Genomic DNA, 22,596 nt, shown 5'->3' on the forward strand with positions numbered 1-22,596 from the left:
AATCAGCAACCTTCCATTCATGGCCAAGATCATTGAGAAGGTGGTCTTCAACCAACTGAGTCAATTCTTAACATTCAACAAAATATTTGATAAATTTCAGTCAGGTTTTCGTTCTCATCACAGCACTGAAACTGCTCTTATCAAAGTGATCAATGACATAAGGTTGAACACTGATTCAGGAAAAGTATCTGTTCTCATTCTGTTGGATCTAAGTGCTGCATTTGACACTGTAGATCATACAATTTTGTTGCACAGATTGCAAACATGGGTTGGACTAAATGGAAAAGTAATGCAATGGTTTAAGTCATACTTGGAGGAGCGAAGCTATTTTGTAAGCATTGGAAACTTTGAATCTGACAGATTACCAATGTCCTGTGGGGTTCCTCAGGGATCTGTTCTTGGACCCCTTCTGTTTAGCCTTTACATGCTTCCTTTAGGACAAATTTTACAGAACTGTAAGGTTGATTATCAGAGCTATGCAGATGACACACAACTATATCTATCACTGAACCCAGATGACCATGGTCCCATTGAGGTGTTGTGTGACTGTTTAGAAAAAATAAACTGCTGGATGAGTGAAAACTTCCTTCAACTAAACCATGACAAGACGGAGGTGATTGTCTTTGGTAACAAGGAAAAGAGGACTGCTGTCAGCAATTATCTTGAGTCTCGATCTTTAAAAGCTAAAGACCAAGTCAAAAACCTTGGTGTTCTGATTGACTGAGATCTTACATTCAGCAGTCAGATCAAATCTATCACAAAAACAGCTATCTTCTACCACCTAAAGAACATCTCCAGAGTGAAAGGTTTAATGGCTCAGAAAGATCAGGAGAAACTGGTCCATGCTTTTATCTCCAGCAGACTGGACTATTGTAATGGTCTTCTGACAGGAATCCCCCAAAAGAGCATCAAACAGCTACAGCTGGTTCAGAACGCTGCAGCTCGGGTCTTAACCAGAACAAAGAGGTCAGAGCACATTACTCCAGTTTTAAAGTCTTTACACTGGCTCCCAGTCAGCCTCAGAATAGACTTTAAAGTTCTGCTGCTGGTGTATAAATCTGTGAATGGGTTTGGTCCAGAATACATCAGTGACATGATAGTCTGGTATGAACCCAGCAGGTCTCTCAGATCTATGGACACAGATCAGATAGTGGAGCCCAGAGTTCACAGTAAACATGGTGATGCTGCTTTTAGTTGTTATGCTGCAAAGAAGTGGAACAAACTGCCAGCAGAGCTGAAGTCAGCATCCAATGTGAACATTTTTAAATCAAAGTTAAAGGCACTTTTTTTCTCTACTGCATATGATTGAGAGAGAGACTTTTTGTCATGTTGTTGATGTAATGATGATTTTACTGATGATTTTAATTGATTTTACTGATTTTACTGATGATTTTAAATGTTCTTATTGATTTTAAACAATTGAATGTTTTATCATGTAAAGCACATTGAGTTGCCTTGAGTATGAAATGCGCTATACAAATAAATTTGCCTTGCCTTGCCTTACAATGCACCATTTATTTAAAGCGACAGGCCAGCCGATCAACGAAAGAGCGTCATGTTCTGACCAAAATGGTGGCTATCCATAGTGTATGCCAGAAGGTATAAAATTGATCAAAAAAGTTATTTTAATGTGTTTTTTAATAAACAGGTGCACATATTTTGTTATTGGTAATACAATAAACATGTTTTTGTTATATACATTCTCACTACAGGTACCTTTAAGTGTTTGTTTTGTCTATAAAATGTTCTGATAGTTTTTAGTTCTTAGTGGATTCCTTCCTGCCTGTGTAAGATATTGAAATCCTCCTGTTTCTACACACCTGCTCCTGATCATCCAGTTACCATATTAAGGTGTGGTTGAACACTGAATGAGTGCTGCTGCATTAGCTTTCTTCTCTGTCATTGTTAATGACTTCACTAGGATCAGTGCGATTATGGATTGCTTTGATTTGAAATTTGTTGTATGGACTTTTGTCACAACTGGTGGGTGCGGTGGTGGAGAATAAGATGGAGATGGCAGACAGGCATAGTGTTCTTAAAATCCTGTCCATGTTTATGACACAGCTAACAAAACCCACTCCAAAAAGGAAGTACAAGGAAAACTGGGAGCAGGGGACAAAGCACTGCAGCAGAGTTGGCACCAGCCAGTAGTAAATGGGGGGGGCATTAAGAAAACTGCCGGGGGCACAAGAACGCTCCGCACTGACTAGCAACAATTAGCTTGCTAACATAGCTTTGACAAAGTGGTTGCTACAGACACGGACATCAGCACAAAAATACAGCATTTTTCTCACCTTCGTGAATGAAAATCTTCGGTACTCTATAAAATCTCTTTTCTTTTTCTCAGAGTGGGTCAGCAGGAGGGGCACGGCCCCCATGACGCCGACACTGCGCTGCAGCACACGAGGAACGCAACATTGACAATGAACCAGCAACCATTCAGTGTCCAAACCATAGACTGTAAAAAAGATGGACGGGCATCCTCCCAAGGAAGTGTGATCATAAACAAATATAATTCATTTAAATCCATGATGACAGCAAAGAGCAACAGTGATAGTGCAGCGCACCAGGAGGCCGAGCTTTTATACTTGCTCAGATCTGATCCACTTCATCACTTGGTCCCGACCAGGTTAGGTGTTGCTTAAGTTTAAAATGATGAATAATGAAAATCCATTTTTCAGACCAAAAACAACACTGTTACTGCAAAAAAGCAGGAAGGATTGAACACAGGCAGGTAGCTGCTGACACTGCTAATGCGTAAAAGCGTGAGATGATACAATAAGTCCATCCATCGGATGATAAACGGACCTCGCTCTGATCAGCCAGTTTCACTTTATTACATTACAGACATGTTTCTATTCAGGGAGTCTTCCTCAGTTTATCACACACACAGACACACTGGGATGAGAGCACATTGTTTCACTGTAGTATGTTCCTGCTGATGCAGTCACCGTCACTATAGTGCATGTTTGAATGAACGAAGGAACGATGACGACACAGGTTCATCAGCTGACTGTAGATCAGTCTATCAGATATAAATCTATATCTTTCCTAAAGGATGTCATCGGTATATGAAAGGATTGCATTTGTACAATAACAATATTTCTTTCCTAAACACAGCTGTCAGATCTGCACCAACCAGGATCTTCTAACAATGGGCAGCTCATTTTCCAAGAGAACTGATTGGTCAGGAGGCGGGACTTTAGTACTCGCTCAAATCTTATCCACTTCATATCCTGGTACCGACCAGGTTAGGTGTTCAGCCTAAGTTATTTCTTCCTATCATTTTGACTTTATAGGTATGAATATTGAGGATAGTTTTACCTTTATGGTATTGTCTTGTAGAGTAGATCAGAGATTTAAGCAAGGCTCTCTAAAGCTTTCCTTGGACACATCTGGAAACAAAATAGGATTATCTAAAATACTTCAAGAGTGTCATCATCGCCTCATTTCTGTTTAGGCGTGAATCAGAGAAAACCAAGAAAGCTGTAGCTATACCACAAACTTGACACATTCCAAAGTCATTATCTACGCCTCACTCTGAACATCTTGAAATACTGAGAACTTTCAGGCAACCAGGGAAAAGAACAAACAGGATTATTATTGCAAACCATATTTCTGATTATTCATGTGCCATTGATGTTTACACAAATGAGCAGTCAGGTCTAATTGCTGAATTAGTCTCTGGTATCATCCACAGAGATTGTGTCATTGGCAATATTTCCAAACATTATTTTGCAGCAGTACTAGTGATAAATCTGAACAGGTCATGTTCAGTTCAGTCTATTCTCTAAATTCTGTGGAACCCAAGACAGACATCCATTCTATACTGTGACACCGAGCTGCATGAAGGACCCTTCAGAAGCTGTTTCAATTCCTGGATCTTTTTTTTTTGCTTCAATAAAAACCACCATAACCTACGCTGTTAAAGGGCAGTGTGACAAGTTGCCTTTTTTTCTGCTTCAAATAGCTTTTAAATGTTCATGATGGTTGATGTCTAAGTTGCTGTTGATGGATATCAAAGACAGTAAGCACATTTGACTAAATGAGACCATGAAATATTTCTGAATCCTAATCTTCCAATCAGTGCTCTGTTGTGAACACTGCCAACACATTATCAGGTGACGTATATTATATCTATATATAACTGTATTAAAAAAAATCAATACAGCCAATGTGCATTCATATTAAATTGAAAATCATTTCAAGACCTTGCAAACTTTAGAACTCAAAACCATGCAGATTTTTGTTGGTTTTGCTTGACAAGGAGCTGATGGTGATTTCCTTTAACATTAACAGACTGAAATTTTTACTCTTTAAATCAGTGACATGCCGTGAGCACTAGGGTTGGGTAGGCACGTTGCAAATCGAAACCACCAATGACAATTTCATATGTTTCTGCTGGCAAGTGTTAATTCAATTCAAATCAACTTTATTTGTATAAAGCAATTTACAACAAAGTCATCTCAATGCGCTTATCAAAATATAAAATTCATAATAAGAAAGAAAAAACCCAACAAGATCCACATGAACAAGCATTTAACCATCTAACAAAATCAACATTGTAAAACACCATTAAAGAAACATAAACAATTATTCAATATAGCCTCCATACTCCATACAAGATATATCTCATGACACGACAGCGCATTCGTTGTTTGTGTTGGAAATACAGAAACACGGAGAAAATGACAACATCTCGAAACAGCCTCAGTGAGGAGCATCCACAAAGCCAATCCTTCCTTTTGTACCATTCACTGTGAAAAGTATGAAACATTTTCTGACCTTACCTTTGCTGAAGGTCTGGTAACTCAGGTGTTGGTCTCCCATCTTTTAAAAGCTGTCATTTCTCTTAAAAAAAGTTTCTCTATCGTCTCTAGCTCTGTCATCCTGCCTGTAGTGTTATTCCGCCCACTCGCGAGAGCGAGAGAGAACGTAGCAGCAGCGGTCACATGGGATCAATTCACTAATGCACTGTGAACTTACATATAGCATTAAGCATAGCGTGGGTTTCATCTTGGGGAACTGACTGTGCATGCGCAAACACATAAAAACACGCTATGGGAACAGAGGCAGAGCAGCAATGTGCTTTTGGGAGGGGGCGTGGCCTCCTCCTGTCTTACAGCGGAGTGAGACGTCAGCTGTTTCAGGAAATAGCACTGTTTAGTAATTTGGGCTATGAAACACACAAAATGCGGACACTTTCAAGCTTATAGGTACTGTAGGCTATTGGAAATGGAAAAATAAATCATTTATAATTATATTATAATTAAAACAAATACTCAAAATATCAATTCACCCTTGGGTAGGCACTGCCTACCTTGCCTACCCTGACGGCACGTCACTGCTTTAAATACATTTTACTGCTTTTAAAAGATGGGAGACCAATACCTGAGCTACCAGACCTTCAGCAAAGGTAAGGTCAGAAAATGTTTTGTATTTTCTACAGTGAATTGTACAAAAGGAAGGATTGGCTCTGTGGATGCTCCTCACTGAGGCTGTTCTGAGTTGTTTTTGTGTCATGATATCTATCTTGTTGGGAGAGTATGGAGGCTACATTAAATAGTTGTTTATGTTACTTTTATGGTGTTTATAATGTTGATTTTGTTAGATGGCTAAATACTTGTTCATGTGGATCTTGTTGGGTTTTTCTTTCTTATTATGAATTTTATATTTTTGATAGGCGCATTGAGATGACTTTGTTGGAAATTGCTTTATACAAATAAAGTTGATTTGAATTGAATTAACACTTGCCAGCAGAAACATATGAAATTGTCATTGGTGGTCTCTATTTGCAACGTGCCTACCCAACCCTAGTGGTCACGGCACGTCACTGGTAAACACTAAACCTTATCATTATATATGTTAAAAACGTCTCAGTCACCAGTGACGCACTTTTAGTGTAAGCTAGTGCACAGGAGGGGTCGAGAACAAGCAGGGAGACAGGGTGACGTGATTGGTTAATAAAAAACAAACCATCTTTTGTATCTGGTGAAAATTACCTACCCTACCTTTAATTCATGATTGTGATGTTGCAAAAAAGACAAATATATCGTGATATAAACTTTTCCCCATATTGCCCACGCCTAAGGCCTTGTAGCAGGTGATAAGGTATTAACAGCCAATTACATAATAAGTCCCAATAACTTAATAAATGTTCAGTTTTTAAATGTAATAAAAGCCAATAATCACTAACTGACTTATAACATAAACGTGGGTACCAATAACGTAAGAATGCTACACTTCTGTTGACAGTGGTGCACACAATCTTAGAGACAATATAAACAGTGAAAATCAGTTAATGTTGTGTCACCTACTGCCACCTAAAGACAGTGTGTTTATAATGAACACTGAATGTGAATGAATTGACTTCACTCAACAGATCTTTCGTAGCACACTGAAACAGTTGTAAATCACTAGTTACTCTAAGACGTCTTGAGGATAATTCATGTATTTCTGTATTTGAAAAGATAAAATACAAGCCATTGTTGGGAATTGTCTAACAAGCTGAGCTCTCGCACTGCTGATAACAGTGTTCTCTCTAACATCATTAGAACAAGAGCAGAGTGCTCAGACATTTTTGTGTACTGCTGCTCTCTAGTGATCTGAAGAGGAACTCCATCTACCACAGCTTTCCCTCAACCTGAGCATACAATGCTTTAAACAAGGGCAATTAAAACAGCATTGATTGCTTGTGGAGGCAGTGGCTCAGTTGTTAGAGCGAGACGCCTTTTAATCGTGAATTTGGCAGTTCAAACCTAAGTCTTGCATGGCAGCACAGTGGCCAATGGCCATGTGTGGGAGAATGCGTGTTTAAGACTTGTAACTTTTATGCTTACTAGTACAGTGAGGTATGTGTTCATATAGTGGGACCTTCAGTAGAGTTGTCAATTATGGCCAAAGGAGTACGTGTTTGAAGGTTGGATGTACAAAGAGGTGTACATACTCTGTAGTGTTAAAGCGTTCCTCCTACTGTTGAGGTGTTTCTGCTGCACGGCGTCTTGTCTCGCACGCAGCGTTGCTGACCAGGCCATTACTCTGTACTCACACGCACATGCACACAGACGTTTCTTGCTTTTATAGATAGATAGCTTATAATGTGTAATTAATTAATGAGGCTATATACAAACGACACACTAAAGCCGAGTTCATTCTTCTACGGCACATTGAGGCCTTAGCTACGTTGTAGTCCGCTGCGTTGACGCAGACATCTTCGCAGTAACCTGACACGTCTCCAAAAAATGTTAACTACGGACCACAAGCGCTTTGATTATTCTGCGTGTTGTTTTTACAATAAATCAAATAGAAGAGAGATCCTAGGTGGCCAAAAAGTGCATCGTTTTATTACATCCTTTCATGGCTGCACCATATACGTGTAGCACTGCAAAACAGAGTCCAATCATGGACAAAAGGTGTTTTCCATTATAATCGGTACTCTGCCATGCATGTCTCTGTACTTTCAGTGTATGTGTGTTTAATTTATAAAAAATGTTGTTCTGATGTTTGTTTCCAATACCATAAACATTTTTTAAGGTAAAGATAAGTATTATTCCTGAAAAAAATATACTTAAAATACTTAAAACATGAAATATTGTTTACTGTGACCATAAGATAACAGCTCGTCTGAAACCACACACACACAGTCACAACTCTCTAGAGGCATGGCGGTAAATTGCAAAACAATGCGTTCCCTAGACGCAGAACTTTGAGCAGTAAACCACTGCATTGTCGGCGTAGCTTGTGACGCAGAAGCATGAGCTAGGCTTAAGGAAAGAGTGTTTCACACAGCTCAGCTACTCTAACCTTTACAGGCCTGCTGTGGTTCGTTCGTGTTTGATAAAACCTACATTCATCCATGCAAACCCATGAGCTGCACGGCTTTATGCTGCTTTTGATTGCATCTTGGTTGTATATTACCATTGAATAACATGTTTTTTTCTTCTGCTAAGTATTGTGAATCCACACAGGCTCATATTGGTCTCCATAGACTTTATCCAGCCATTCTTCACACATTATTGTTTTGATTTTCCGTCTTGCCAGAGAGCCAAGCTGATCCCTTCTCTACTCTTCACTACTGAAGAGATACTTAAAGCGTGTTGGCCGAATGTTGATATGTCTGCAGTATCCAATGTGTTGGACTGCGATCATCAATTTATTTAGCCTTCATTAGTTAATAAAATATTAATAAAGACACTTTGCATGTCTTATGCTAAACTGAAATCCAGCTAATCTGTAGCATTCCAGGATGTTTCCAATGCAAAAGTTTAACAAATATACAGTAACTCCATAATCTTTAGGTTTAATGATAGAGCATAACATAATATTATAATAACACAACATGCATATTAATATCATTCATTTTAATAAAAAAAAAATTCTCTAATTAGATTTTTTTTGAGAAACTGATGATGATTTTCTCTGGGAGGAACTTCTGTTGAAAGAAAGAGTATTTTGCCTGTCATTGCAGTCATTTTGTACGGGGTTTTTTTCCTCTCATTTTAAATGTTTTTTCCTCTCATTTTGTCTGTTTTTGTTATTGTTTCGAGCATTTCTGGAATAATTGTATGCATTTTTGTTGCCATGTGTCACTTTTGTATATTTTGTTGTCATAATTTATATTTTACTTTATTTTTTTATTTATAATCTTTTTCTATCATTTTGGGTATTTTGGAGTAATTTTAACTTTGGGTGTCACACAATTTCATTCCAAGGGCCACCTGTGGCCCCCGGTCCACCAGCTGCCCTTGTCTGATGTATCATAGTCTTTAGAAATATTACGAGTAGTCGTCATGAAGCTAAGGTTGCTAGTTTGGTGAAATGGTGTGAGACTTTAATGGGAACAAAGATGTGATCAAAGGCTTTAAAAAGAAGAGGAACGTTAATCAGACCCTGATCATCAAAGGACTCGAGATGAAGAGGCCATATCTTTTCATATACCCTCACAAATGTATCCAACTGCATTGTTGTCAGTATAATGAGCAGCTGCAACACTTTGTGGCTTGGAAGAGCAACTGCACTGGACCACATGCGCCTGCAGATGGTGATGAAGACTGCTGAGAAGATCATCCGTTATAATCATCAGGACCATCCATCCACAACATCATCTTTCGCAATCCAACTGTCAGGAAATGCAGCAGTGGGAAAAGCTGCTTCAATCCAAACAGCCTGGACTTGATCTAAACCCCGTACCACCCTCACATGACAGCGTCACATATCCTTACATTATTTTACAGCTGTAATTGAGTCTTTTGTCATTTCATTCATAATAATAAAGATACATTTAAAAAAATCTGTGAAGGTTCTTAGGCATCCAAGTCATGTTGATCATGATAATGCTCTACCAGGTCATGCTCTGGCAGCTTAGTCAAGGCAAATCCCTCAATTATTATTATTATTATTATTGTAATGTATATGTTTCCTAAACATATCAAGATTCATTCTTTGATTTATCTATTTGGGGGAGCACAGGGATTTATTGGTTAGAACAGAGATGGGCAACACTTTTTTTTTAAATTTGTCTGCACATGCTGTCAAAGGTCAACACTACAAGAAGTGCAATCTTTTTTAGACAGCAATGCATGTTTTTTTTTGTTTCGTTATTGCAATTCAATAAACTGCATTATTTTATTGCATAATTGTGACCATCACCAGCCCTCCCTAAGGAAGGGTAAGAAACACTTTATTAAAGGGAGAATATAAAAAGAGAGGGCAGGGTTACACCTAGGTGAGGGGATGGGGGAGGTGGAGGGGGAAGAGAGCAGGGAAGAGCGAGTCAAGGTAGAGAAATGGAAGGGTGGGGAAGAGTTGATTACTGTAAAGTGAGAGTGAGATGTGAGGCTTAACTATTATGGTGGTGGCTGTGGGCAGAGGGAAGGAGTGAGTGGTAATACCTGAAACAGGTATTTGGGATCAACGTGTCTAAAGTTAAGCCCACTACAAGTTTTATCCCACAGTTCAAGGCATGCTAGTGCATCGAAGACCGATGTATGTGCAAGATACTGCCACTGCAAACCCAAGCGTTGCCACGGACTCCAGGATGCAGCCAGAATAGCAGAAAGAGCGAGGGCCAGGGAGCCCAGGCCACCCCCCCTGGCCAAGCAGCCCCCCAGACGCCCCCAAGCCACCGCCCCCCACATACACACCCGAGAAAGCACCTAGAAGTGGAGGAGCCGGCGCACTCCGCCACCGCCCCAAACCCCAACCCCAAGGCCCCCCACCGACATCAGAGAGGTTTGTTTGATCAAAGGGCCACGATATCTACTGTACATTCATGTCAGCATTCAGAAAAATGACCGATCTGAGCATTTACACAGGAAACAACAAAGAGTTTTCAGAGAAATGTTGTGTTTTTCTGTCATTCTGTGTATGTGTTTGTTTTGTGCATTTCTGTTCTCCTTTTGTGTACTTTCCTGTAAAATGTATATTTTTTTGTCATCTTGTGTTGTCATTTTGCATTTCTTTGGAGTCTTTTTTGTGTATTTCTGTTGTTGTTTTGTTTATTTGTAGGATTGTGGGTTTGCAGAATGTCTTTTTTCAGTTTTTCTTGTCTTTTTATGTACTTTTGTTGTCATGTTGTGTATTTTTTGAAGTAGTTTTGTATGTTTCTGGAGTTTATGTCTTGTTTTGTACTGTATTTTTCTGTAATGTTATACATTTTTTGTATATTTTAGTGTATTCTTGCTGTTGTTTTGTGTATTTCAATATCATTTTGTGTGCTTCCTTTGAGGGCCACAGACAAATAGACCGAGGGCTGCATGTGGCCCCCGGGCAGCAAGTTGCCTACGTCTGAGTTAGAACATCTGCCTCACAACAAGAAAGTGCTGCATTCAAGGCCCAGGGTGGACATTTAAGTCCTTTCTGTTCGAAGTTTGCATGTTCTCCCTGTGTTCTCGATACATCCAGTGTTAGGTTAACTGGACTCTCTAAATTCCCCATAAGAGTGAATGGATTCAAGACCATTAACAAGAATAGTTGGATCAGAAAATGATGAAGATGAGCCATGATCGCTTGATAGATTGATGAGCCAATCAGAAGATCGAAAGAAAATCTTGATTGACTCATTTCACGTGTCCTTTTTTTTCTCGCTCAGTTACACTGAACCTCATCTTAGCCACAGTTTAGAAATGATTAGGTTCCTTTTTTTCTGCTTTTGCTTTTTATTTTTAGTTTAGTTTGAGCCAGTCGAACAAGGGTTGTGTAAAAAGCTATGACGAACATACAAACCATTTTGATCATTTTATCTTTTAAGTTGTGAAGTTTATTTGCTGTAGACCAGTATGAATGAGTATTTCATATTAAAGGATCGTATCAAAGATCAGATACAGTTACAGTGCATCACAAGCCAAATGATTGTTGTTGGCATCATTATCAAAACCGCCATCACTGTTTAGTGACGATTGCTATAATAGTTTATCTGGTTTTCTTGTAATATTTTTGTGAAATACAAAATTCCGTCTCTCCTAAAGGATGTGCTTCTTGCTTATGAACGATTGCTGTTGTTCAAAAAGAATTCAACTTTCTGAGGCGGTGTTGCACTTCTTGCACTCGTCTCGTGCGCTCCTCAAAGAAGCTTCGCTGGTGCTGATTTCGCTGATCCATCAGGACCACCCACTGCTCTCTCAGTCTGAAAAGGAAAAGGGGTACATGGGGGGGTGACACAAGAGAACTCACTCAGTATTTTCCACATTTGAAAGACAAAACCTTTATATGGGACAGAAGTGGTCAGAATTTTAAAACTAAGAAAACATGGATGAACACATTCCTAACATCAACATTTGCTTATAAAACGACAGGCAGTAGTAGAAATGTAATTTCCTTAATAAGAATAATAGTTTTTTTTCTAGGTGTGAGAAGACAACGATCTAAGTTGAACCCATTCCAGCTCTGCTCTTTTTCCATATGACTTTCAATGATAAGCTAACGTAAACATTTGGAACTAGTCGCTATATGGAGGCTAATACTTTCTAGGGATAGCCTTGGAGTCAGGCCAAATGGGCGGAGAACACAGGAACTTTTTTCCCCAAACATGTTCATTTAGCTGACGAGAAAACCCAGTCAGTTACAAGTACTGCTTGTACTTGATTCACTTCAACTCAAATCCTAACAACAGATTGCCACTGGATGCGTTACTACTCCGTAATGTCTGCGTAATTTGCTGTCCGTCAATCCCCACCGCCTCTGTCTGTGATGAATATCTGTTGCACAAGAACTCAGGAGCTCTAATCGCGTAATATAGTGAATTGTAGTCAATACAAAGAGAACCACAAAGCCATACAAGCAGTTTGTTGTGTCTTTCGAGAGGAGCAGAACAAAATCGAGTCTGTCTTGCCCTGTAGATCTTCTGCTTTTGTGGAAATTATTGTGATTCAACCATGGATAAGTGCAATATTTTATGTGAAATATGATCCAATGCCACCCTGTCCAGGGTGTACCCCCACCTAGTTCTTGAAGAAAGCTGGAGATAGGCACCAGCTGACCTCCGCCACCCTGAAAAGGAGCAAGCAGGTCAGAAAATGGATGGAAATACGATCTGCCTTAAACACTGAGTATTTCATTTTGAAAATAAACTGGATTGTGTGCACTACTTCCTGTCCCACACGAGCTCATCTTTGCTGAATTTATGCGTCGCAGTAGTTATGCAGCAGTGAGGGGGCGCATATGCTGGCAGTGGAAATTGACACATTGACTGTAATGGAAACGTATCAGCTCTGGTGCATTGTCTCCAGTGGAAATTGGGGGTAATACAGTGTGGAAATCACTCCCAGCAGTGAAAAGCAGTCGTGAACAAGAGAAGGTGAAGTAAGTCAGTGACTCCCCCACACGAGCGCGTCACAGATCTGTGTGTGTTCTCATTGCTCATGAAGGCATAGATGTATTCATTCCACCAAACATTATTATTGCACATTCGCTCTTATGAACGCATCTAAACAGGAAGAAAACATATCTACTGCAATATGTGAAACACAAAGATTCCCAGATGAGGAAAAACATCTAAAAGGGACATTAAACCAAGGGTCTGTTGGTTTAATGGATTTTTTGGTGATTGGTGATTGGTGTTTGCATGCCTAAAAAAACAGACGCTGATCTATTAAACACACGCAATCAGGATTGCGTCTTTCAAACATGCAAAATAATACAAGCTTTCTGTTAAGCGCATTTAACATTAATGAATAAAGAGATCCAATTAAGCACAGATAATTTACTAAAAATGCAACTAATTTGCAGTGAATGTTTTACTGGCAAATGTTAACTGTCAGCAGGACTTTAAATTATCTTATTAGATCACCAGCCAGTAACTTTAGGAATCTACTAGCCATGGCTAGTAGATTCCTAAAGCTACCAGCCAACAAAGATTTTCCACCAGCCAAATTTTTTTCCAGCGAAAATAAACTATATTATGAGCCACAGAATAGATTTAAGTGTTCACGTTTCTTTAAATAGTTTTTATTCGAGTTGATTGCAGAAATACATTAAAATGGTAAAAATATAAACAATTAATTTAAAAACAATGTTGTAACAATAACCTAAAAAGTGCAATATAGCACTTTGGGTGTGTCGGAGAAGTGAACATTTTATAAGGTATATTCTCATAACCTAATAAACAAACTCAAATGAAAATTGGATCCCTGGTACACCGTTTGAAGTTAGAAAGAAGTAATCACTAATCAGTACTAAGAATTACATGCACTGTAGAGAATAAATGTTTTACTAGCATGCATGCTTAATGTAAATAAATCCCACTCCCACAAACTTTACGGTGCACATGTTCCCCTGTGTCGGCAGCAGCCTTCCTTTTTAGCAGTTCAGGTTTTTCAACACCCGAGAAATATCTCCACATGTTTATTTGTTTTTTCAACTTAATTTCAGCTCTTATTGTTTGTTTTGCGCCGTTCTGTTTGTTTTCTCTGATACCAAACCACAATCACGCTAACGTAAGCACGTAGCCAATTACCAATTGTTGATCAGGACATAGTGTCAATGGGAAATGTAGGATTAGTGCAACAAGCAGTGTTGCCAGATACACATTATATTTTAAAGTCTAAACACAAACAAAAACCCTCAAATTTCAATCTGGCAACAATGACTTTCCGCAGCCTGCCGATTCTAACAGACGCAGCAGTGGTGTTTCATTCTCCACCAGCCAAAATGGCTTATGACGCTACAATGTGACCCACCAAGGTTCATTTTTACCCGCATTTGGCAGGTTGGCGGGTGTTAATTTAAAGCGATGACTGTCAGTAAGTAAGTAATCTTTATTTATAAAGCGCTTTCCACAGGTAAAAACCACAAAGTGCTTTACACAAAATTTCAGTATCGTCCTGTTTAAAGAAAACGTGGAAGAACAGTCACAAATAACAAGGAACGGGAGAACTGTGAAGAGACGTGAAGAGAGAACCTTTCTGCTTGAGTCAACATTTTTGGATGAATGAATTACAAAATAATTTAATCATTTCTTTTGAAGAAGTTTTTCCATGTTTTCTTTTTTATATCTGTCCATCTTTGCGCAATTATGTAATTTAAACATGGCAATCGTCACCACTTAAACATCTGTTATCAGCTGCAGTATTAATAAATCCTGTGCAACAGGCGAACACAGCCCGTACAATCTATTAGTATGTGCAACAAATGTATTTCTCTTTAATTCTTTGGGATCTCAGCAAATCAGATCCTTGGTCATTAGACTGACAGGAAAATATCTTTTTTTTTTAATTTATTTTATTTTTTTTTTATCTCTTTTGATTTCTTTTTTCATTTGTTAACAAAGTACAGGGAAAATGTATTAGCTAAGCACTTTGTTATGGTTATTTGCATATTTTCTGAGATGACTTATTGACCTTTTTCCCACTGAATCATTGTTAGAAATTTCAATTTTTATAAAAAAAAAAAAAAAAAACATTTGTTGGTTTATAGATATTCATAAATTAACTTCTTTATTTGCCATGTAAAAGTTCTTAAGTCAAATATTTGGGACAAAAATATGTCTTTACATGTCTAAATGCATGCAGTAAATGCATTAAACTCTTCCCTTTGAGAAGCACTGAGCACAGGTACGACTAAGAATCAGAATACTGACCGCTTCAGGTCATATGTACAGTTCAGTGTGTACTTTATCTGCAGAAATCTGCAGATCTATTTATTCAGAACTGAAAGTGTTTGCCTCTTAGATGCACCCACACTTTTCTTTTTCTAGGAGAAGATTGTTGAACAAGTGTCAAAGTTTCTGCCTTCAGTTCTAAGATCTATAATGACTATGTCGGAAAGTAGGCTGACGATCCTTTGAGGAACTCAAGCAGTTCATTAACAAGGTCAGTGTAAATCCTTTGGCTGCAACAGCAGAGGAAACACTCGTGTTGTGGGAACAGCATGTGTGCAATTGAGTGTGTGCGTGCATGCGTGCGCGTGTGTGTCAGCTGTCACACTGCAGCAGTAAGTGAAGCGTTGAAGACAGTCAGTACCTGTCTTCAACAGGTACTGACTGAGGTATCACCTTTTGATACCTCTTTACAGTAGCATGTATCTGATATGAATGACAACACCTAGAAATTGTTCCAGATGCCAAGTAACGAAGTCCAAACTCGTAGTACAATAATGCAGTGGTCCCCAACTACTGGTCCGTGGAGCATTTGGCACCACAAAGAAAGAAAACCTTTTCAATAGGGATGTAACGATTGACTCAACTCCCGATACGATTCGATTCACGATACTGGGTTCACGATACGATTCTCTCACGATTTATTTTACAAAATGGGACTGTAGACAAATTTTTTTTTTGGGAAAAAAACTAGAAAATACTGTACTATTTTCCTTTTATTTTTCATTGTCAAAAGAATTCCTTGATAAACTATTCAAAACAATGCAATTTAACTAAAAATAAATCTTGAATGAAATAAATAACGGAATAATACAAATGAAAATGAAGCCTATTAATTTAAATTCTGGTTCTATAATAAACAATGCTAAACTGCATAATAGTTATTTTTCTTTTTAAAAGTGCAACTGAAAATGTATTTTGTGCCTTAACAATTGGACTTTAAAAAAAAAAAAAAACCGTGAATGCTATGATTTACGTCATATTTGTTTGGACCAGCAGAGGGCGCTGGTAACACAGTGGTCGGTTGGCATGCAGATATCTTGCAGTGAAGAAGAGAAGCTATGCTAGCAGACAGAGCTAATAGAAAAATGTGACTTTTACAGATATTCAAGTAATATTACAGATATTCTTTCGGTGCTGAAGGGGTAATGAATCATTTATTAACATATTTAAGAGTAGAAGGCAGCCAGAAAGAAAGTATTAGCAGACTCCGCCCGCCGCCTACACTTGTGCTGGTTAAAAAAAGTACTGCGATTCAATCTTCAGAAAATCGATATCAACCGTGATACCTATGAATCGATTTTTAACTGCCTTACGATTAATCGTTACATCCCTACTTTTCAATAATTACATGTATTTAAGTTCCATCTGTTTTACTGTGGGTTATTTTTTTAAGTAACTAGGAATGTACTGATCATGACTAAATACCAGAAAGCGATGCTTTTATTAGTATTTCCCAGAACTTATACTTCTGAGCATTTTAGGAATTAAAATGTATACGATAACCAACTTCAATGTATCGCAAATGGTTTTCGCCTGTTAAAACGGAAGCCCCTCGAAAGTAAGTAAGTAGGTACATTTTCTCAGATATCTGCACAGTTATAAAGAGTCATAAACATATTGCAATATATTTATTCTTAATAGGTTGAGGTGAATCATCTGTATTAGTGCAAGGTGAAAAAGACGCAGAATATTCACAAAGAAATAACAGAACTCAGAAGAACGAAGGATATGGAGCCTGCTGTACCTGTACCTGCTGCTATGGAGTGGTTGCCGTCACAAAACACAAACAAAGCGAGGCAATCAATAGAAACTCTTGTTAAATATATAGAACAAAGGGTACAAAAAATACATGATTAAACCAATGTGGATACAAGGTGACATGAGGAACTACAACATAAAGGAAACTCAATGATTGTGTACACACACGTCAGAGACGCAGACGGCGAGGAAAGAAAGGGAGAAAGACATAATGGGAGATGGTTAGAGAACTATAAACACATGAAACACTTTCAACCACCATAATCCAAGCCAGAAACCAAACCTAGAGGTAATTATGGTTTGCTCGTTTCTGTCCACGTTATCTTTTTCTTATACCAACAACATTCTGCTACATGTAAGACTAGATCAATGAATACATTTAAAGGGTTTTCCTCTTCATTTGCCATCAAATGACCACTATAGTCCAGTAGTAAATGAATGATATAACCTGTTTTGTTCACTGCAGAGCATCTGTGATAATGCGTTTAAGCAGCTCGCTGTGTGTTACAAACCAAAATGTTCAAGTGTCTAAGGGTGCTTTCACACACATAGTTCGGTAGACTCGGTGCGTTTCAGGCGGTGAATCTGCAACATTTTAATTTGGTGCGGTCTGCTTTCACACATGCAATTTGCCAAGTGCACCAAACTTTCTGAGCAACATCACGCAGGCAAAGCGGTCGGTCGCCTATTGGACAACACTTGTGTCAGAAAAAGGCATTTTCCAAAGGAAATACTCAAACAAACCCCACAGAAATGTAATTAACTCACTCAGTGCCCCCGACGAGATATCTCATCATTTCAAATCCAAACGCTCAGCGCCATTGACGAGAAACTCGTCATTTGCGTTTTTTCAAGGGGATTACTAGAAAACACCCTGGCAGAGGTCCCTCATCAATATCTAAGCTGTGGGGTGTTGTAGTGACCGACTGTGCCCTGACGATGGCAGCAGTACACCTTTAAATGAGAGATTAGCCACTGATGCTACTATTAGCTGGGGAGGAGAAGCAGGAACGAGGGAGATTATGGCGTTACAGCTCCACATACTAACACAGAACATGTGTGGACCTGAGTAGATTATTGATAATGTTGTGATTGTGAGATAAAACCATCAACTAACCGGGCTAAACGGGTCATTGCTGCGTGTCGGGAGGAAGAGGAAGTTACGTTTGTGTACAGACTGACGGGAGGGAACGTTGGAGGAACACCAAAACGAGCCAGAAACAAATGGTTTTTTTTGTCATGACAGTAGAGGCTTCAATCTTTCAGAATCTGGTGTCAGATTTCAGATAGTCATAGTAGAAATTATTCTGTGGGTCTTTAAAATCAGTCAAAATGCTCAAAAACGGCTGGCACTGAGAGGGGTAGAAAATTTGAAAATGGCTGGCACTGAATGAGTTAATAATGATTCAAAATGACCCATAAATACAATGAGTGTAGAAATATTTGTATCGTGTATGTATGTGTGTTGCCTAGGGCACCAAATGACTCTGTGTGTGTGCCTGTTGCCGCGACAATAATTTATGTGATTGCTGTGTTTCGCCACTGGCCAGTTACTAATGGAGTTGCTCCGTCACTATTGCACTTCAATGTAATGTCATATATTTGGTCCTGGTTTGCTTTCTCTCATGATTAAAAACTGCATCATGCATAGCTCATGGCGAACCGAGACCCACATTTCGTAGAGGACCAGACTTGGCTTGTTTGCTCCGCACCAGATTTCGAGTGAGCTTTCACATATCGCAAAAAGACCGGAACTATCCGAGGAAACCAAGCATGGTGTGGATCAAAGAGGTATGTGTGAAAACGCCGTAAAGGAAGGAGAATTTTTTAGTATGGCATGGTATGGTATGGTATAGTATGGTATGGTATGGTATGGTATGGTATGGTATGGTATAGTATGGTATGGTATAGTATGGTATGGTATGGTATGGTATGGTTTCTCTGCTTTCAGGAAAGAAAGGCTAAATCAGTGATCAATTTAAATACTGTAAACCAGGATCAGCCCTGCTGATGCCTATTGTAATGATACAGTTAATATTATCTAACTCAGGGGTTCTCAACTGGTCTCACCCTGGGACCCACATTTTGCCACGGTCTTGAAATTGCGACCCACTTTTTTTTTTTTAGAATTCAACCAACCAAATCATAAATCTATATATTTTCCTGTGTAACATGCATTTCACAGCAAGTCCGTCAAAAGAAAAGTTTCTTTCAAAATAAAAGACAAGTCCAATTTGAGAGGTACTTATTTTTGACCAGCTGTCAGCGACCCACCCAGTTCAGGTCCGCGACCCACTTTTGGGTCCCGACCCACCAGTTGAGAATCGCTGATCTAACTCATGGCTAAATAGACAAGACACTGTTATAACACTATAACTCAAAATCATATTGTAAGCCTATGTCACTGTATTAGTTCTATAGTCTATTGCTATATAATCTCAAAGCCAGGAAACGTGTTCTAAATTGGGAAACATTAACCTATTGGTAAAAAACATCACATAAAACAGCTGATCACATCGATTTGAATTCGCAATGCACTTTTGAAATTGCGCCAAAATGGCAGGAAAACCAACTATAAGTTACATGCACTGCTTGAGACAGAAGTAATGAAGTTATGAAGCACCATTTATAGTGTGTTTTAGCTATTTTTAAAGATAACTCTATCACGCGGTTTATTGAGGGATGTGTCTATTATGACAGAGCTTTGCAGTCGCGACCAGTCAACCACTATTTACCCTGATCCAATAACTCCACAGCAGAAATGTATCATAGTGACAGTGAAACTTGATCTTAGGTCCTTTTCATCATCAGAGGTAATTGTCAAATGGAAAAAGACGAACCGTGTGTGTGTGTGTGTGTGCGTGTGCGTGTGTGTCAGATTAATGTTATTAAGTCTGTGTGGGCTCGCCAACTCGTCTGTCAGCACACGCCGTCCTCTGTCAGTTAATCTTCAGTATTCTGCTCATCTGTCCTCTGATATTCACGCTGATCTGTGGGACTTACACACAGCCTGACTGCCACTAATCAAGATTCTCAGGCCACCAAGTGATGACAGACAGATGAGCTGTAAACATGACTGAGGCATTTTCCAGACCAATCACTTTTATTAATAAAAAAAAAAAAAAAAAAAGGAGACAAGCGACAGTCATAGAGACAGCACTTCCACTTTTTAGAAAAATATCTCAACAAAATGTGTTTAATATTAGGTTGCCCTATAACGACATAATTGTTTGACAGTCCCTCACAGCGTGCATTTTCTTTTGAACACAAGTTTACTCTATCATATGTGCTTGTGGGGTTGATTTTGAGTTTTGTCATTAGCATTACAACATTTTTGCAATGCACTATTTTCTGGATAAGTCAGTGAGTAGTTTTGCCCTTGCTCAGGTGTTGCCATCCCCTGACTGCACCACCCACTGTAGGCTTTAACTAAAATGAGATCGCTGTCACTGTAATATTCTTCATTTTGTTTTCTGAATTACGTCCTAATCCCATCACACCTTAGATCAGAGATTCCCGACCTCTGTCACAACCCGAACAACCCCAACCTTGTTCGGGTCGTGACCCCATTTTGATTTCACCAATGTCCGGCGACCCCACAGACATTTTTTTTTTTTCTCTTAGAATGAGTTTTTGACCATGTCTATTAAAGTGTGTTACAAATATGGAGTAGCCAGGATTCGTGCACGTAGTGAGAAGATATTTTTTATACTGCTTTGTATTTGAACTAGATTTATATCTGAGAAAGTTTAAAGTATAAAATAAATTTATTTGATTTGTATTTGAAAAATAATAATAATTTTAAAAAAAAGGAAAAATAGATTTTTAATCTATTTCTGGCGACCCCATTTTTATTCCAGATGACCCCACATAGGGTCCCGATCCCAAGTTTGAAAAACACTGCCTTAGATCTTATTGTTGTGTTGTCGGTCGGTCTACTCATAATGTGTATTTTTCTACAGTGTGAATTATTGGTCAATCAGTTTTTGTCAGCTTTTGTTTGTATTTGGCCATTTGGATTTGGATCGCTGCACTCTGAGTCCTCAAGGCCACTCCGGACACGCCCCTCACAGATAAAATGAGAAACTTCCTTGACTGTGGAGTCACACCACCTGCAATTCCCTAATTTTTTTTTTTTTTTTATCCTGACCACTGCAGAGCTGGAACAACACCGTCAAAACATGTTCCTAAGTTCAAATCATTAAACATGTTGACTTTTCCTGCTTTTACATATCAGCAGTGAGAATAACATGTGCAATGCTTCCTGATATTTCCTACTCAATCACAACACACACAAAAGACCATCGGTGTAATTGTTGCTTGCTTTTCGAATTATAATATGATACTTACAGTATATGGTACAATGCATAAACGTAACTTGTTTTTAATCTGTACAGAAAAGTAAAAGTTCAAGATTTTACTATTTTAACCACTAAAAGTCTTATACGTCTGACATCTTTGACTGTAGGTAAACACAAAGACATGGGGATCCCTTCCCAAAAACCACACACTTGGACAGACACTGGCTGCGCTTCCATTACACTTGGAAATGTGCAAAATCCATGTAGCGCAATCAAAAATGGTAACTCAGATATCGCTTTCATGAGGAGATTTTTCAGGCATTTTGATATTAAAATGTGTTGCAAAAGAGCAATGGAAACACCATGACGTACATGGTCATATGACGTAACGTACCTGGTCATGTGACCATTTCTTTCTGGAAAAACATGGCACGGTGTGTGTGGAGAAGACAGAAACGTTTCTTAGCATGAGACTTCAAAATTATTAAAGCCACGATAGACAGCAAAAAACAAAGGAGGAGGGAGTGTTATAAGAAGGTTAGGAGCATCCATCTTCCTGCAGAAAAGTCTCACGGAATGAGATTTCACGGGAGTTACAAGGCTGCTGCCCAAAACAACCTTCAATGGAAACACGTTTAAAGGGCAATTATACTTTGTTGATGTATAGAAATATCTATTTTATTTTACCAAAAACTGTAATGCAAAGACAGCTACTGACTGTGTGTCTGTATATACTGACCGTGCCAATGAGCTGCTCCTTTTTCTATTCTCCTCCTCGTCCATGATCTCACTGTGCTGAACGATCCTCTGCTCCCAGAACAGCTTGAGCTTCTGTTTGTCATGAATCCGAGCTGCATTCATCACCTTAGGAGATAATTCCATGGGTAATAACATAGCGATCACTGACAGTGAAGTGCAGAGCACTTTAATCCTGCCTCCTGTCCCTTGATATGATGTATCAGGCTGCAGGTGAACAGGTTATCTTAAAGTTGATGGTCAGAGCATCTCCTGAAGTGCAGCTCTGCTGGATTAATCAGTGTGGTCAAAAGTCATGGATGGCCAAAGCTTAAAGGCACGTGTTTGTGGTTCATATAACAAATGAGCTGCTGCAGCCCCAACAGCAGAGGAAGAGCTGCTGGCTCTGACAGAAAACTCTACAAATACGGAACCAACATTATATTAGGCACATGGTCATAATACTATGGTAAATGATTGTGTGGAGGAAGACACATCAGTATTTGTGTAATTGATGAGTGATTTCCCCCAAAATGTAGCGGTAGAATAAAGAGCATTGCTCCCTGAGGAGGTCACTTACTGTTGAAGTAATCCACTTTGTGTCCTCTCTCTGTCCTTTTCCTTCTTTTCACTCACCAGTGAGCCATCAACATTCCCTCCTATCTATGTGTGTCATCTCTCTTTGCCGTCTGCCCTCCTCGTGTCCTC

At 38.9% G+C, this 22,596-nt stretch overlaps 1 long non-coding RNA gene across 1 annotated transcript; it reads right to left on the reverse strand.

Moving 5' to 3' along the window:
- Positions 1–11,234: 11,234 nt before the first annotated feature.
- LOC114473751 (uncharacterized) lies at positions 11,235–22,596 on the reverse strand. The gene is made up of 3 exons (XR_003675292.1): positions 22,469–22,596; positions 21,893–22,017; positions 11,235–11,623 (listed from the first exon to the last, which is right to left on the reverse strand). It is a non-coding gene; the product is annotated as an uncharacterized LOC114473751 (long non-coding RNA).

This window comes from Gouania willdenowi, chromosome 12, assembly GCF_900634775.1.
Source record: "Gouania willdenowi chromosome 12, fGouWil2.1, whole genome shotgun sequence".
Lineage (NCBI taxonomy): Eukaryota > Metazoa > Chordata > Actinopteri > Blenniiformes > Gobiesocidae > Gouania > Gouania willdenowi.